Source organism: Gymnoscopelus braueri, assembly GCF_963280865.1.
Source record: "Gymnoscopelus braueri genome assembly, chromosome: 3".
NCBI lineage: Eukaryota > Metazoa > Chordata > Actinopteri > Myctophiformes > Myctophidae > Gymnoscopelus > Gymnoscopelus braueri.
In genome coordinates, this window is record NC_137612.1 from 34,530,738 (window position 1) to 34,547,117 (window position 16,380).

At 40.7% G+C, this 16,380-nt stretch overlaps 1 protein-coding gene across 1 annotated transcript in view; it reads right to left on the bottom strand.

The window, feature by feature from the left end:
- pparg (peroxisome proliferator-activated receptor gamma) overlaps positions 1 to 16,053 on the bottom strand; it is a 41,790-nt gene extending 25,737 nt beyond the window's left edge. Inside the window, exon 1 of the mRNA XM_080424198.1 lies at positions 15,729 to 16,053. The gene's annotated coding sequence lies outside the window, so the exon portion shown is untranslated. The remainder of the gene's footprint in view (positions 1 to 15,728) is intronic.
- Positions 16,054 to 16,380: the final 327 nt, after the last annotated feature.

Consider the following 16,380-nt stretch of genomic DNA (forward strand, 5'->3'; position numbering starts at 1 on the left):
TATTTCATCACAACAGCAACGATACAGTGCTGTCCAGGACTGATTGGGTCAAATAACACTACTTTATGCGCTTATTCTATTCTTTTGCATTTTGTCATATCACATCAGTAACCCTAACCATATTATTCCACGACAAACAAAAACCCACCAACGTTTCAGATTAGAAACAGCAATTCAAAGTGACATTTCAACTGTAATACCATCAAATCACTGCCGATAACTGAAAGATAAAGTCATCGTTGAACTCGGTCCCTATGCTTAAACCAGGAACTTCACTCCACTGGAGGGGGTTGTCAGCTCTAAAAAAGTCCATCCACACAAGTATACATTTAAATATGTAGTATCTATTCTATTCATGTTATGTTAAAGCACAGAACTAAACTATTCGTTCATATCAATATAAATGAACTAGACATAAATATATCGTTCACCTCTGTCGTCATTATAGTTGTGGGACGGACTCTGCCTCCCACTTGAGTTACAACGATTTTTAAAAGGATATATTTATAGTTGTCGTGCTTGGTGTGGACATGGAAGAGGGTCCTGCTGTTAGTTCTGGGCATGGCAGGTAGAGTTAACACCACCTAAGTAAGCTGACACACGTCGTACATGTAGTAATCACAGAGACAATGGGAAAACCTGCCCAGCTGCATTCAGATGCAGCAACATTCTTATCTTTCTAACTCAAAAGTACGCTCCCTTTCTGAGGGTGAAAGCTGTGCTGCTACTGTCAAACCAGATCAAGAACAATACAGTACTGCAACCTATTAACGTCACATATTAATCCATTAAGACCGGAACGCATCTGTGTCATTTCAGATTTCTTTGTCTATTCAAAAAGCAGATATAGATCTGCAATTTTTGAAAAATCGTGGAAATCTTTGTATATATTATATATTTTTATTTTTTTAAAGCATTTTTTTTTTAACTCAAATCTTTGCTTCTGGAGGTCCCTGGAACAAAAAATGTTGAGATGGGGGTCCGCGGCCAAATAATACATATAATTTTTGGGAGGTACTTGACATAAAAAGGTTGGAGAACCACGGACATACAGTAGGAACATACGTATTTCAGAGACATTTATAGAATCGGCTCTCAGGTCTTAATGGATTAACCACAGTACTGCAAACAGTACTGCAACATATACATATTAACCACAGTACTGCAAAAAATATTAACAAATTAACTAGAGTACTACAACATATTAACAAATTAACTAGAGTACTACAACATATTAACATATTAACTACACTACTGCAACATATTAACACATTAACTAGAGTACTACAATACATTAACAGTACAGCAACATATTAAAATATTAAGTGCAACAGATAACAACTATTACGTTAAATCTTAAAACTGTGACATATTAACATAATATTGCAACTACAATGAAATATCAATTGATTGGAAGTTAAGAAGAGTTAAGTAATGTACAGTAATTATTACTATCACAAATCAATGTTTGTTGCATGATAGCGCTTAGAAACAAGAGAAAGGTAAAATGTATAGTAATGTGCAGGCCAGGGTATTTCCTGTCTAAAGATGCGGTGGTTTCGGTGCAGTGTTTCATTTCTTTTATCACAGTGTGTGTGTGTGTGTGTCTGTGTGTGTGTGTGTGTGTGTGTGTGTGTGTGTGTGTGTGTGTGTGTGTGTGTGTGTGTGTGTGTGTGTGTGTGTGTGTGTGTGTGTGTGTGTGTCTGTGTGTGTGTGTGTGTGTGTGTGTGTGTGTGTGTGTATACTTGTGAGGACCAAATGTCCATCCAAATGTTAGGATTAGACATTTAGAAGTTAGGTTTAGGGATTAGAGATAGAGTTATGCCTGATTTATACTTAATTACGCGCTTGTGTCGTGCACCGGAAAATAGCCGATCTACAAGCTCACAACGCGTCGCGGCTTGTAGATCTACAATTTTTCGGCTTTAGGCTTACAGTTAAAAATGGCAAAAAAGCAGAAAATTGGTAATAATAGAATCGCTGACCTAAAATGTTGATGTCCTCACAAGTATAGTAATACAAATAAGCGTGTGCACACGCACGCGTGTGTGTGAGTGTGTTCAGAATGTATTCATGCATGTTTATCCCATTAAAACAGGGAAAGCATCTGTGTCATTTTAAGATTTTTGCAAAAATAGCAGGTGTACAAGCTCACAGCGCGTCACCTCGTGCTGCATCTGCTATTTTTGAACATTCTTGAAAAATCTTGAAAGTGTGACGAGAACTACTGGTTTAGAAGGCATTTGTAGAATCCGGCCTCGGGTCTTAATGGGTTATTAGGGTTATTATCTCCTGTGGCCTCAACAGCACCCAACGAGAGAGAGAGAGAGAGAGAGAGAGAGAGAGAGAGAGAGAGAGAGAGAGAGAGAGAGAGAGAGAGAGAGAGAGAGAGAGAGAGAGAGAGAGAGAGAGAAAACAGACAACCCACAGCTATGACTTCCTGACCTCACCATGTTTACCATCAGTATTGTTCGGTATCGCTGACTGAAATGAAGAAATACCCTGCATCCTCACCTCACCTCACCATACCCATAAGATCTGAAACCTAGTCTATCACTTTGGAAAGAAGCAACGCATGATTGATTTGACACCCGCAGGCATGTGTATTGTAATTGCCTGTTGTTTATCGGATAATCAATTTATACTAATCCCTAATAATTATTATAATTATAATAATCCCTATATATAAAGCACTAAAAATGCTTTACATGAAACTGAAGAAATACAATAAAAATCAGCAAAAGAACAAACAAAAAACACGATAACAGGATGTATAAAATGTAAAGTGCATGTGCAAAATAAAACATTAAGAGACTCAAAAATGTCAATGATGTAAAGTCCTTTCAATAAAAGTATGTCTTAAGAAGTGAAGACACTGATTTATCAGCTTGAACTCCTCAGGCAGGTCGTTCCAGAGTAGACAAGCTCTGACAGCTAAGGCACTATGCTGCAACTATCCATTATCTTCTTTGCGATTATTCTATTGATTGCTAATTTGATTTAATTTGTTTAATTGTATTTTTTTTGTTTTTATATATCAACTAATCGATTAACGACATAAGCATTATTTTCTACTTTGTCGAATAACGGTGTTGTGCAATAATAGTGAAAATAGCAGATCTATGAGCCACCGTGCAGATGTGTTGCGAGCTTGTACATCTGCTATTTCTGAACATGTTTTTTTTTAAATCGCCTATAATTATATAACATCCCCAAAATAGGGATCATAGATTATTCATCGATTATGTTATTAAATTATCGATTATTGATTATTTTTCAAATTAGTTTGTTTAACTGTTGTACCACAATCACTCTATGTCCTCAGCACACTGGTTTGTAATAGGTTAATAACTCTCAAATGTAATTATGAATCTTTAAATCAATCCTAAAACAGACAGGCTAGTGTAACAGCAGCATCTTGTACAATTTGAAGCCTATTTATTTTTTCTTAAGACATGTTAATATTATCGCTATAATAAATAAAGACATGTATGATGATGTTGGTGTCTCAAAACAAACAAAAAATGTATGTATTCTAGGACTGGGCTGGGTATTGGCAGGTTACTCACGACATGATGTGTACAGACAAATACAAACATTTTATACAAATAAAATAAAAATAAAAATCTATACCTATCCCATTATAAAAAAAATTGAGCACAGCCCTAACCCATTAAAACCGGGAAAGCATCTGTGTAGTTTTTAAATTTTCGTTGGCTATACAAAAATAGCAGATCTACAAGCTTGTACATGTGCATTAAAATGGAAGGAGATGTTGTGCTTACATATAAATGTCACCAAGGGGAAGCATATAGTATATATGACAAAATAAATATTGGACATAAAACCGAACCTTGGGGTACTAGTTATAGAGGAGGGAACAAAAATCCTGTGATATGTCAATTTAGACGTAAACCACTGCAAAGCAGTCCTAGATAGGCAACCCATTATGTGTAATCTATTGAAAGAATATTATAATCAGTGGAGTCAAATGCTGCACTCCAGTCCAACAACTCAAGTATATGGAACCGTCACTAATGTCAGCATTCATTATAAGATTGTGTGTGACTCTACTCAGTGCAGTGACGGCACTGTGGTGCTGAGTGTCAAAATCCTGAATGAAGATGTACTATTTTTCATGGCTTCCAGAGGTTGTAACAAGACTGCCTTTTCCATATATAAATATATATATTTAAATTAATGGCAATTTAGAAATTGTTACAAATGGTTGGGTTGAGACCATGTTTTCTTAGAAGAGGCTGAACAAAATCTTAAAATATACAAGGAGTGGTCTAGTAGATAGATACGGAGCTAAATGGAAAGCAAAGGGCAACCAATTCCAAAACATGTTTAAAAAAAATACATTTAAAAAGAACTTGAGAGAGTATATCAACCAGGTTAAGAGGAATGTTTCATTTGAGACAACAAGAATTGGAATAAACTGGTTTAAAGTTGTACGGTGAGGGCAAGGTACATCTGTGAATGATATTGCAGCAGAGATCATACATCTGATAGCTCCAACTCTGTGAGCATTTTTTTCCCCTGGAATCTACGGTAGGCCTACGCACAAAGTTGCATTGTCCTCCAAACAGAGTAAACCAAGCCCACCCAAACCAACGAGAGCGCCAACCAGAGGACTGGACTGCCCCATTAGTAGAAACGAAATTTGGCTGTCTGAGCACCCACTCATTTGGCTGGTGGAGAATTTACTCATCATGGCCAATACATACACCAACACACACGATGGTTGCTAATCTTCAAAGCTTGGCACAGTGGGTGGCTAGACACCACAATCTCTGTCTGGTTGGCACTACATTGAGTAAAATTACAACCACATTACATTTATCTGGTTTCTGGTCTAATCCTCTGTTTTACCCTCAAACAGGTTGAACTGATTGGAAAGAAGCGACAAGTCAAACCAAAGTCAAGTTGAGTAGGAGGAGGTAAAAGTTCCAAAGAATGGATAGCAGTTGGGGGAAGAAAAGAAAGAAAAAAAGAAGAAGAAAAAAAAACAGTTCATGCTCTTTCAAATGGAATGGATCATTTGATTACCCCCACACACTTAAAATGCATTTACAAGGATATTCTCGTGAATTATAGCCCTTCCCATTCCCCAACCCCGAACCATAACCACAACTTTACATACGGCGAATGCCTAGTCCCTTAACATGAACTCAAGTTAAACCATAACCTAATCCCTGTCTCTAACATATACAATTTCCTCTGTGGTGACATACATACAACAATCTCTAATCTATTTTCTGGTAATGGATAACACACACAATCAGTAAAGTTCTTCTAAGTCCATGAACATGTCTGAGGCTAAGTATTTTGTAGTAAGAGCTCTGGTATGTACATAGGCTGCTTTGGTCAGACCCTGATAAGGCTTGACGATAAAGATTAAATGAACTGTCTATCATAAGCACTTTTTGTTATTCAGACACAAAATTAATTAATCACATCTTGATCTTGTCAAACAGGATACAGGCAGTGGTATGCATCACAACCATTTATATTTGCACACGCACGTACGCACGTACACACACACACACACACACACACACACACACACACACACTGTATAGACAATGAGGTACAATGCGCTCAACTAACTGATGATTCTATCTTGAAAACTAGGTACTGGATCCTCACTCACTTGAACCCTAGCGTCTCTATTCTGGGCATGTCATAATAATAGGCCAACATTTTGCAAAAATAGGCGATCATTTGCTGTAAATAAGCGTTGCATTGCAATCCGTTGTGAGCTTGTCGATCGGCTATTCTCTACAAAAATATTTGGTGTAGAGAAAAAAAGGGAAGGGGCCAAGGATAGGGCCCTTGGGGACCCTGGTCAACGAAGTATATCGGGTATAAGTGGTTAAAGTTGTAAAATAATGATGAAGAAGGCAAGGACTGCACTCCAAATTGTGGATTTCAGACAAGATGCCCTTCATTAGCATTGGCAATTTCTCACACAAAAAATAGATTTCACAAATCTTTATGTGTGCGTGTGTGTGTGTGTGTGTGTGTGTGTGTGTGTGTGTGTGTGTGTGTGTGTGTGTGTGTGTGTGTGTGTGTGTGTGTGTGTGTGTGTGTGTGTGTGCGTGTGCGTGCGTGCGTGCGTGAAATCCTGTCCTTGCCTTTGTTTATATCTATATATAAAAATACACAGTATGATATACTGAAGTGCAGCTACACTCACCCTGTGTCACATCCACCAGATAAGAGGGCTTTCACTGGCTGTATGGAGCTGGCAAGCGTGAGGTTGCAGGGAGGTGAGAGGAGATCGGTGTGTGTGTGTGTGTGTGTGTGTGTGTGTGTGTGTGTGTGTGTGTGTGTGTGTGTGTGTGTGTGCGCGCACGTGTGTGTAGAGTCATACTTTTCCCCAGGAACCAATGACTGGGACAGAAAGCTCAGCAGAAGTGCAGACAGCTAACTATCATGTGGTCTGGTGTCAGTTACTACCTCTTTTCTCATTAGCGTGCAACCCTGTGGTCACCATGTACGTACCACAGTGTATGTCACCGGGCCTCCCTGTGTAGTGTACGTGTACACATGCATGCCGTTCCATGCACGGCTGTATTATACCGTACTGTATTTCGGTGCATTTAGATCTAGATTTGTTGTGTATATGCATGGATATGTTTCATCGCAGGCATTTGTGTGTGTGTGTGTGTGTGTGTGTGTGTGTGTGTGTGTGTGTGTGTGTGTGTGTGTGTGTGTGTGTGTGTGTGTGTGTGTGTGTGTGTGTGTGGGGGGGTGTGTGTGTGTGTGTGTGTGTGTGTGTGTGTGTGTGTGTGTGTGTGTGTGTTTGTGTGTGTGTGTGTGTGTGTGTGTGTGCGTGCGTGCGTGCATGTGTGTGGTGTAGTAGACATCAGATGCGGTAGATTTCCTGTTGCTTCATCCTCTCTAGTTGCACTTCTCGCTTCCCGCTGCAGCTCAGTCAGCTCCAGCGTGACAACTGTGACGCAGACGGCGCTAGTCGCCTCTGGTACATGCAATACCGATGCCATATTACCAGGCTGATATAGTTCCCCTCATATATCTCTTTAACCACATGAACACTAGGCATGTCATAATAGGCGAACATTTGTGGGAAACACCGGTACCGTAGGTGAACATTCGTAGTAGCCAACCTACAAGCTCACAACGCGGCACAACGTGTCACAATCCGTTGTGATTTCGTAGATCTTCAGCGAAGAGATTTGGTGTAGAGGGAAAAAGGAGGGGAGCAAATATAGACACCTGGGGAACCCCATAGGGTTTAAGTGATTAACCTGATGGGGTTTGGTTGGCTTTGACTCCTGTTTGATAGCTTTAAAACAACTCTAAGTGATCCTCAATCATAAAAAACAAATCTCAACAGAATAAGTTCTAATGTCATCACCAACCACACCTCATTTGCTCATTCTTGGCACTGACTAGCGACTACAATTCATTCTGGATAGCTTTGAATATCCGCTATAGCGACTGAATTATAAAAGTTACACTGCAAAATCTAAGTAAAAACACCACAAAAAGTGGGAATAGCGACACTCTAAAAATGCAAGGCATGACTCAGATGCACATTATTTTATTTATTTATCAGGCTGACGCGCTTCGGCCTGAGCCTTCATCAAAGAAATGATGCTACTTTGATGAAGGCTCTAGACGAAATGCATCAGCCTGATGTAGCATAATAAATGATTGTGCATCTGAGTCAAGCCTTGCATTTTTATTTTTAGAGAGCCACTACTCCCACCTTTTGCGTTTTTTAAACTTAGTAGTAGGCCTACTGTTTGTAGCTAAGCACCCACGGCCACAGGCAACCAGAGGAAGCGTCTTATACACCACTTATACACCTCATAATTAATTTGACTCTTTAGTCTTACAGTATAAAAGTGGTACCGTAAGGGTCAATCTTCCCTAATATACATGTCTACTGTATTGCACAATCAGAGTGGAACATAATGATCAGTTTAAACTTGAACATCTTTTCCTACAAAAAAATGAAACCAGACTTTCACTATGGTGTCTAGTTCTGCTTTTGTCTGAGGCTATACAGAGTTTAGCAGAATGACAGTGAGCTACAACTCACACAGTAGCTTCCTTCCAGCAATTATTCATGGTGTTTGTACAAAATGATATTGACTGACATTACCGCTCAATTAATTATGCCTTACTGGACGTTAAGTGTTTGCCTCTACTGTATCTATCTACCTATACATTCCAGGAATCTCAGTATGTCTGTACTTCACAGATCTCGAGAAACATTCATCTGATCGACTTCACACTTGCCACAATGTGTACTGCTTGACGACCAATAGAACTGTAAGTGTTATGTAAGTTGATCGGATAAGCAGTTCTCCAGAACGGCCCTGGCCTGCTCTATATCTGCTCTATATCTGCTCTAAATATTCATATCTCATGAACCGCTCATCTGATTAGCCTCAAAAGTGGCGAGAGTGTTGGTGAGGACTCAAGAAAGTCCAGTGTTGAGTGTTAAGTTGATCGAATGATCGATTCTCCAGAACCGGCCCACTCGGTTCAAGCAAGTATTCCGAATGACGGCCTTGCACCGAAGTCAATACAGGCTGAGCCGTGGTGCTTTACTGTAAAAGTAAAAACAGATAAAGATGGTGGATTGTCTGTTGTACTTAAAATAGACGTTTATTTTCTGCTTTAAGCTCAGGCTGTCTACAGCTATATTGGAGCCAAGCAGCATTGCAATATCATGACATGACATGAAAGTCGTGAAACTTCCTATGTATTGCAAGATGTATATCTTGACAGTGATGGACAACGTTGATGGTCAAATGTGATAAAGCACCAGCGGTGTCGTTTAACAGCTTGCAGTGCTCCACCCTGACATTATGATGGCATGAAGGGACAGTCACCAAGCCTTTGAGCATTCACACAACCCCTAATACATGATGGGTGGGGAGCAGAGAATGGATCTGCATTGAGTGAATACAAACCCAACACCTGAAGTATGCACATTAGTCAATGGTCATACACGTGCTGCACACACACACACACACACACACACACACACACACACACACACACACACACACACACACACACACACACACACACACACACACACACACACACACACACACACACACACACACACACACACACACACACAGAGTGATGACATTCTAAGGGAAAGGACGCAAAACAATGCGTGTACCAGATAACGTGAAAGAGTTTGACGTCACGGGCGACGGGCGTAGGAGAAATACACAACCATAGGGTATTTTATTCCACACTACTACGTAGTATATATATAGTATATATAGTAAAGGTTATTTTGTTAACACTGTGGTATTAGTTCAAAATCTGCAAACTTCCCCTCAACACATGCATGCACACACATGCAAAGCCGATCACATGCATAGCCGAGCATTCATAGGCACAGTTGTCAAAAAAGGGGCCAATACTGCACCTACGCATATCTGAAATTACACAAAAGGTTGCAGAATGTTTTTAATGAGCCGTGGGGCTGCGGAACTTCGAGGAACATGAGAAGAACTCAAGACAAACAGGCTCACAAACACACAATCTGGTGTTCAGGATATGTCCTACATTGTTGGCTGAGTAATAATGCACACACACACACACACACACACACACACACACACACACACACACACACACACACACACACACACACACACACACACACACACACACACACACACACACACACACACACACACACACACAAGCGAAAAGTTTCACTTACGGAGACAAGAGCAGGCATGAATACAAACATGTAGCCACATAATATATACGTATGTATATTTATATACATATATTAGATATTTATATCTATACTGTAAACAGAAGGAGGAGGAGATAGTGAAAGCGAGGAGGAGGAGGAGGAAGAATGACAAAACAACACTTGGGGCACGTGGCTGTGCTTCTTCGCTAGCCAATGAGATACATTGTCAATGTATAAGGCTCACTGGGAACGTGTGGCTTGCACAATAATTCGAGGACGTGAACTCTCCCCTAATTCCTTTAAATAGTTATGAGTTAATGGTTGATGAGTCCCTCGGGCATGATGAGCTTCCTCACTGGATAAGAGGGAAGGAGCGGTACCCACTGTCAAGGCCTCCCTCTCCCGTACACACACACACACACACTTAACACACACAGAGACAAGTTTGTATTACTATACTTGTTAGGACATCAACATTTTAGGACAGCATTGAAAATAGCTGGCAATAGCCATCTATATTGGCAATTTTAGTGTGTGACATCAGCGCGCAACTAAGTACAGGGAAAACTCGAGCCCCAACCCCTAAACCTAACCTCTAAATGCCTATTCGTAAACCCCAACCCCTACCTGATTTTTTTCCTAATTGTAAGTCTACTCTATCTCTAAAAATCCTCACAATGTCTATTTATCAAATTCTACTATACTGGTGGGGACATTAAGGCCCTCACAAGAATAGTAAAACAAGCACACACACACACACACACGCACACACACGCACACGCGCACACACACACACACACACACACACACACACACACAGTGATGAAGCAGATGAAAGACGGGGTGAAGGGCTGACTGGAACGCCACAAGGTAGGAAGAGGGAGAGGTAGAGGACAGGACAGGGAGGGGTCGCCCCCTGTTCCTACAGCAGAATAGGAAAAGAAGGGAGTGCGTTGCCTGTAACCGCAGCACAGTACAACGTGTCCAGAGTGTTCATGTACAGTAACTGAGGGAGAAACTTTTAAAATGGACAATGCAAAAACATGTCTCGTAGCTGCACATTGGTGTTTACTGTAGATGTGTCATTTCGACTAGAGTCCGACCGATATAGCAGTATATGCTTATAGGCCTATATCACAGATATCAATATTGATGTGTACTGATATGTGTCGATATGGAAACTTATTTTTTTACGGGTAATATAGAAATTGTTCTATTTGTTTCTTTTTTTTAACTACATTTTTATCCCACGATTTTGTAACCCTATTTTTTACACCCAGTGCCAATTGTCTATGTAATCCTGGGCACTACCTTCCCTCTGCCAACCTAGGGAGGCCAGGGCCGAGCTCATGCCTCCTTCAATGCATGAGAGCCAACTGACCTTCTTGTCACCTGACAGGGGAGAGTTTCCCTGGTTGGACGTAGCGCGTGGAAGGAACACGTTATTCCAACCAGTTCCCTTCCCCTCCATCAGGCGCCCCGGCTGGCCAGGGGGAGGCAGTATAGTGACCAGGATTACTGCATGTTTTTGTGAGGGTACCTACCCTAGGAGACACGGGGAGAGCAAACTCCACACAGAAAGGCCCTTTCGCCAACCCCACCTAGGGTATGGGCACTGATATTATGAATCGACACTGACTCTAGGGTTGAGTCTGGGATCGAACTGGGAACCTTCAGTTTCCCAAGCAGCTGCTCTACCACCTGAGTTACTGCCCCCCCTATCAATAATACCGGCCGACATATCAATATAGAAACCGCTTTCTCCATAATATCGTTATGGGCCACAAAAATCCAGTATTTGTCAGGCTTTAAATTCAACAATTAGCATGTTTGCATAATTGGAATACATGAGAGAGTGTGGTGGAACACAATGTAAGAGCACAATATATTATGAATTAACCACTTCAGCCCTATTTCAAATATAGTGCCAATTTCGGAAAATGTACTTCGCAATTTGTACTTTTTAATACATTGAGTATTTACTTGAGTATATACTTTGTCCACCACTGGTGATTATGCAATTCAGTGGGCCACAGAGCATCCTCCACATATCAAGCCAAATAAATCAACATGAGTTCCCATGACAGCAGAGAGGGTCTTGACCCACAGAGCTGCCGTTTGGTTCCACATCTATCTAAAGGATACTCGGGTCAGGGGCTACTGCTCTGTTTTTAATAACTTCTGCTCAAGTGCACTGACAAGTGGACTCATTATACAATGTGGGTGTGTGTGCGTGCGCGTGTGTGTGTGTGTGTGTGTGTGTGTGTGTGTGTGTGTGTGTGTGTGTGTGTGTGTGTGTGTGTGTATGTGTGTGTGTGTGTGTGTGTGTGTGTGTGTGTGTGTGGGTGGGTGTGTGTGTGTGTGCACACGTGCATGCAGACACATGGGATTCTTTTTTGTGGAGATGAGCCAATCAATTAACCATTTAACCACTTAAACCCTATAACAAAGTATATTGTACTTCGTTGACCGGGGTCTGAACATGATTGCTGAATTTTCTCCTATTATCATATGTCCAAAATAGGGGACATGGGTTCATGTGCTTAAGTTCCATTTATGCCTATGACATTCCCAAAATACAGGGGGGATGCCAGGTTAAAAATTGCTCAAAATGATCCTTGGATTTAGTTTCAAATGTCTGCCCGAAAACTGATGTGATACATGATGATGTGAATCCAATGAAAGAATGACTAGAAGAGCTGAAGCTTTCGTTCGCAATGGTTCTTCTGCTTGACAAACAAATCTCATCCGTCAAAAGGATTCTAAAGCCTGATTTATACTTTGTTGTACGACGGTGTTGTATATAAAATAGATCTACAAGCTCAGGTGCTGTAATCTTCTAGACGAGCTATTTTAGGCATGCGACACCGTGTGATGGGTGTTGGGGGTATGGGGGGCTTTCAGGTAGGACGGGCTCAAAAACAGCAGATCTACAAGCTCAAAACGTGTCACGTTGGGATGCACTTTGAACATGTAGATTGGCTATTTTTGCCGAAGAGATTTGGTGTAGAGTAGCCGGAAAAAACGGTCCAAGTACAGTTGTAACTCAAGTCCGTTGCTCGGAGACTTCTAAGACTGTTTCTATAAGACTCAAAGAATACGTTTAAGTGCTTCAGTTGTTCATTGTGTGATCACAGGGAGTGTGTCCAATGGTAGGCAGTGTCTGGGCAGAGTTAAAGGTGGCTTTCAGGCCATGTGAGGGACAACATAAACACTGCACGGTATCTGGGGGCACTCCTTTCATTTATGACCACAGAACAAAGTCCAAATCTTTCTCTCTCTCTCTCTCACGCATAAGCACAAACACAAACACACACTCGCACACACACGCACGCACGCACGCACGCACGCACGCACGCACGCACGCACGCACGCACGCACGCACGCACGCACGCACGCACGCGCACACACACACACACACACACACACACACACACACACACACACACACACACACACACACACACACACACAAGCACACACACACGCACACACACACATCCCTCTCTTTAGGAGCTAGGCAATCACACTCTCACACACACACACACACACACACACACACACACACACACACACACACACACACACACACACACACACACACACACACACACACACACACACATCCCTCTCTTTAGGAGCTAGGCAATGTAATGAGATAAAACTGCTGTGAATGTTGCTATAATTGATGGACTGGTACTGCATCGCACAATACATCAGTCTATTTATCTTCAAGTAATTTTTTACTCTCTCAGGGCTGCTGGTTTTATTACACTATTTCATAAAATAACACCTAATGGTCTGAATTGTCCTATACTTGCCGAGGTCACAAGTCACACTGGAGGTCACACTGGACACAAATTCCTGCTCATGGGACACTTCTGAAGAGGAACTACTCAAAATGACGACAATGGATACTTTGGCTAAGTGGCTTAGTATAGTTCTGCCTAACAAATGAAAGGACACATAATTACATTTATCCCCAGTGAGTCATCATTAGCTCAGACATGACCTCTAATCCACATTTCATAAAAATACAGAAAATGTCCTCATGGTTTCTTCATTGACTTTAAAAGGTCACTTCTTGGTTCATCACTTCTCCTGTTTTAAAATAGTTTAAAACTAAAGATATTGCGTATCACTGGTCACTGTGTCTTGACCTTAATTCACTTAATGTGAATACACATACAGGGTGTGCAGAACATATCCAATTAAAACCTTTCAGGAACAACGCCCATAATATCAGTTTGGGATTTGTTTTTAAATACGTTTTACTGTACATTTTTAAATGTTTGACTAGGTTCCACCATGCCCATTACATTTCTAAATATTGCAGTAAGTATATTAAGCAACAAAAGTACTTAGCAGCACTGTATGAAGTTGCCTGCATAAATGCAATCAAAGATGTGCATTAAACGTTTACAAAACCGTGCTATTCTTATTTTTATTAATTGTATCAGTTTTAGTGTCACTGCTCTAGACTATATTTATTGTTTAAAGGCATGCTTTAGAAATCTTTTCTTTGTGGGTCTTTCATTTTGTTGATCAATAACCCACTAAACTGAGGCAACCTCATTTGAACTCTCCTGGCCTCTTGAATAAGTTGATATACACGGATATATTTACTGTACAGCAGAGTTTAGGTCTGACATAGCACTTGACTTTCCAGTAGACTTTTGATGTTTGAACGATATTTACTATTTATTTACTTACTACTTATAACTTAGGTTTATAATTACATGTGAAGCATTGGGATTGAAAATCTAACAGTTGGATGATACTGAGACAGTGAACTATTATAGTGGGCTGTGGCAGCGAAACGCACATGGGTTTAGATTTCAAACTCAAATTACAACAATGACACCCTCATGTCATGGTATAGAATGTAGCCTACATGTTCAACTTCCACTGTAAACCTATGGTAAATAAAACACAAAACACATCAAACTATTTTAGGCTTTCTTTGGACACAACTACCAGAGAAGATTACAATGAACAGTGGAAACAACAATGCGTGCTGCATTGTTTATGCTGAGTCACAACTGAGATTTTACAGTCAGCATAGAGTAGAGGCGGTAAATCATAGCCTATTGGCACCTACTGCTGCAAGTTGCACATCAAGGTGACAGTGGTGTACAAAGTACTCAATTTCTTTTTACTTAAGTAAAAGTATCAATACCACAATGTAGAAATACTCCATTACAAGTATAAGTCCGGAATTAAAAATGTACTAAAAGTACAAAAGTATTGGCATCAAAAGATACTTTATCGAAGGTAAAAGTACTCATTATGCAGAATGTCCCATTTAAAGTTTTCAAAATGTATACAAATCTTTTGAAAATAGCTTGTAGATCTGCTATTTTCAAATCGCCGAAATATATAGAGCTTAAGTGGTTAAGGTATGTTTAGTAATAAAAATCTAAATCTACAAGGTAACTAGTAACTAAAGTTTTCAAATAAAGGTAGTGGAGTAGAAGCAAAAGTATTGAAAATTGGAAATACTCCACTAAAGTTTGAGGTATATATGGAAAATACCTCAAAATTGTACAAAGAACAGTCCTTGAGTAAATGTAGTTACTTTACACCACTGCAAGGTAATGATAACCATGTTCAGCTCTGCCTAATGAAGTGTTATTTTGTACACTGAACACTGCATGCATGATGTTTCATGTGCGAATGTACTGAACACTGAGGAGATTTTGGCTACAAAAAAAAGTGCATTTGTAATTTACTCACCTGCAAAACTGCGATCACTTTGACTGCTTAAAAATGCTGCCCCGTGTGTAGGATACATGTCAAAAACACAACGTGCTCACTGCTCATTCATTTCATATGGTCATTTACAGTAGAATACAAGTCGCACCTGACCCTGGGCCATCATCAGTCCTGTCACTGACTGACCCATGCTGCCATGCAGTGCATAGATATATATCTATGATGCAGTGCACCCCCATTCAACCTCAACCACAAATACCTGAACCCTGCGAGGTTTTTAGCCTCAAGCTCATTTACTCACCTGAACTTGAAATAACGTGTTGACAATTCTACTTGAGAGTAGGTTTATCTTCTTTCAGACGTCTTCTTCAGTAGGTTTGTCTTCTTTTAGACGCCTTCCTCCTGGTTTTTATTGCTGCGCGACAAGTTTGCGCGTCTTGACTGCCTCGAATGTCGTCGCGACTCGTCGCCTGTCAATTAGGAGCGCAGTGAATGTCAGCGAGCAGCGCTTTGATAAGGACTGTTTCCTCTATAATAACGTGGTCACTGGTCACGTCTCTCTGACCACTGCTGTTGTTGTGGAGGAGGTTTATGTCATGCTGGTTGGTCAGAGTGTCTGCCTACCTCTCGTTACTCTCTCCTCCCTCTTCTCTTCAGTGGGACTCCTTGGGAGCAGCGTGGAGAGACGCGGAAGCATCAGATTACCATTACAGTTAAGAAAGATATGGAGGGATGGCTACTCATTTAATGGCTACTGGGAATTTGTTCTGAGAAATGGTCAAATTTTAGATGGGTTTTTGAATGAACACTAATTTAGGGAACTTAAAGCAGGGGTCTTCAACGTGTTTCATGCCAAGGACCCCCTAGCTGAGACTCAGAGAGAGATGAAGCAGGAACCCCCACTATATTCTATGAAATTGTGTTAATGAGCCTCAATACTTAGAAATGTGACC